Source organism: Petaurus breviceps, unplaced genomic scaffold, assembly GCF_028583685.1.
Source record: "Petaurus breviceps papuanus isolate PSGF00001 unplaced genomic scaffold, PetGlider_PUasm1.0 77, whole genome shotgun sequence".
Taxonomy (NCBI): Eukaryota; Metazoa; Chordata; class Mammalia; order Diprotodontia; family Petauridae; genus Petaurus; species Petaurus breviceps.
In genome coordinates this window covers 15,750,028-15,752,948 of record NW_027186492.1, presented here as the reverse complement: position 1 = coordinate 15,752,948, position 2,921 = coordinate 15,750,028, and the positions used below count along the sequence as shown (strand labels likewise).

Below are 2,921 nucleotides of genomic sequence, written 5' to 3'. Positions count from 1 at the left end.
CAATAGAATGAATAATAAGGAAGAAGAAACAAAACAAAATGAAAAAGAGAGAGAACAAGTAGTTTGCTTCAAACTGCACTCAGATTCTGTAATTCTTTGTCTGTATGTGGATAACCTTTTCCATCATGAGTCCTTTAGAGCTGTCTCATAATCTTGCAGTGCTGAGGTGTGTCCAGTCGATCAAAGTCAGTCATCACAGATACAATGTGTCTGTAATTGTGTACAATGTTCTCCTGGTTCTGCTCCCTTCACTCACCATCAGTTTCTGTAAGTCTCTCCAGGTTATTATGAAATCTGTCTGTTCCTGATTTCTTTTTTTTTTTAACCAAAATAAACCAAAAAGATTTATTAGAAGATATTCCAGGTTTGAAACACAGCAACTATGGGAGAAGATATGATAAATTTAAATTAATTGTTTCACACAAAACTGATAATAGAATTAAGTGAACACAGACATTAAGTCCAGATGTTTCTTTGCTCCAGAAATATCCATCCTTGTGTCTTGGCTGTTTCAGTAGGCCAGCAAACATTTCTGGTGCCTTTCCATTTCAACCCAAAAGGGTTAAGATGCAACTGTCATTTTATTTCATGTATTTATCCTGTTGATCATCTAGGATTTTGGCTGAAGACTTGGCATCATAGAAGAGTTCATTAATCTCTTCCACGTGTTACTTCTCAGTATTGTCTTTCCCATTGCTCTTGGCCAGCAGGGTGTCTGGGGTCAAGAGCTGCACTGAGTATCTTAATGTTGTCTTGGTACCAATCTCTCCCAGATGGTTGAAGGCTTCTTCACCGATGTTAATCCCTTCTGTCTGGGCTCTGATTTTTATTATCTGCTTCATTTCTTGTGGGGTGTACAGCATGGTGCGAATGATCATCACTCGGTCCAGAAGGTCAAGGGGAATTCCATGAGGAGAGATCACATATGTCCTCGGTGCCCCTGATGACACAGTTGCCCCGGTTGGAAGCGAACATGATGATGGGAGCAATAGAAGACTCCAGGGCACGGTGCAGGTAGGTGAAGCATTCAATGTCTAGCATGTGCACCTCATCAACAAAGAGCATACCAGGAGCCAGCTCCACTATGCCTTGGTCAGTACACTTGTTGACCACCTTGTTAATCTCCCCTTGAAGCTTATCTGTGATCTCTGTCTTCTTTGGCTTCATTAACTGGCCCGCCCTGGGGCCTAGCATTTGCAACATCCAAGTCATGGAGGGTCACATCCTGAATAATTTCCTTCTTTTTGTGCACATCGCCCTTTGGCAAGAGGACATATTCTTCAGCGTCAAGGTCGAATTCATTAGCATAGATATCACACCTGCCCTGTCTCTTCACCGCATTGCTGTTTGCTTCTATGTATATCACGTCTCCAGCCTCCACTTGCTCTTTCTGCAAACTCTCAAAGATGCTGGGATCCAGTTTCAACTGCTTGGTTCCTTTTGCTATTTTAAGTCCTATGATTACATGGCTGATAGTTTTGTCGTATCCACCCATGGGGTTTTCAGTGTCACATGGAGTTAATTCTGTGACTTCACCTCGTAAACTTCCTTGGTCTCCTTTATCCTCAGACCAATGGCTCTCCTGAAATTTTCCATCAGAACTTCTGTCTTCTTAACTTCAGTAGAGTAGACTTCACTTCCCACCATGGGACGGAAGGGGACCTTACCAACAAAACAGCTCTCCCAGCCATTTTCTTGCTTTTGATTAATTCTACTATCACACCACATGCCTCGTGGGCATTCTCCTGCCCCACCAGCCCCAAGGCCTCCTGCTTGGCCAGGTCTCTCTCGTCCAGCCCCAGCCCCTTTACGTGGCTGTGAGAAGCGATGCACTGGGTCTTTGTGGTGCTCTTCACCTCCTCGATCTTCATCTTGCCATGGAGGATGAGGCTGCAGTGGCTGCAGGTGGATTGACCAGGAGGTGAGCGAGCTGTTCCTGATTTCTTATGGCACAATAGTATTCCATTATATTCATATACCACAACTTGTTCAATCATTCCCCAATTGATGGGCACCCCTTGATTTCCAATTCTTTACCACTACAAAAAGAGCTGTTATAAATATTTTTGTGTGTACTGGTCTTCCTCCCATTTGTATGATATTTTGGGGATACAACCCTACAAGAGGTTTTGCTGGATGACAGGGTATGCAAATTTTTATAGCCCTTTGGGCATAGTTCCAAATTGCTTTCTAGAATGGTTGAATTAATACACAGCTCCACCAACAATGCACTAGTGTTCCAATTTTCCCACATCTTCTCCTGCATTTATCATTTTCCTGTTTTGTCATGTTAGCCAATCTGACCTATGTTTCCTAAGAGTTGGTTTGATTTGCATTTCTCTAATCAATAGTGATTTAGAACATTTTTTCATATGACTATAGATATCTTTAATTTCTTGCTCTGAAAAATTCCTGTTCATAATGAACAGGATTATCAACTGGGGAATGAGTTGTATTCTTGTAAATTTGACACTGTTCTCTGTATATTTTAGAAATGAGATCTTTATCAGAGACACTGGTTATAAAATTTTTCCCCAGTTTTCTGCTTCCCTCCTGATCTTGGTTACATTGAGTTTGTTTGTACAAGAATTTTTCAATTTAATATAATGTAAATTATCCATTTTTCATTTTGTAATGCTCTCTATCTCTTGTGCTGTCATAAATTCTTTCCTTCTCCATAAATCTGTCATGTAAACTATTCATTGTTCTCCCAGATTGATTACATTATCAGCCTTTATATCTAAATTGTGAACTCATTTGGACTTTATTTTGGTATATGGTGTAAGATATTGTCTATGCCCAGTTTCTGCCATACTACATTCTAGGTTTCACATCAGTTTTGTCAAAAAGTGAGTTCTTATCCCAGAAGCTGGAGTCTTTGGGTTTATCAAACAGTAGATTATTATAGTCATTGACAACTG

The 2,921-nt window shown here is 40.6% G+C and overlaps 1 pseudogene; it reads right to left on the bottom strand.

Moving 5' to 3' along the window:
• Nucleotides 1-308: 308 nt before the first annotated feature.
• LOC138175338 (ruvB-like 1 pseudogene) lies at nucleotides 309-1,885 on the bottom strand (annotated as a pseudogene).
• Nucleotides 1,886-2,921: the final 1,036 nt, after the last annotated feature.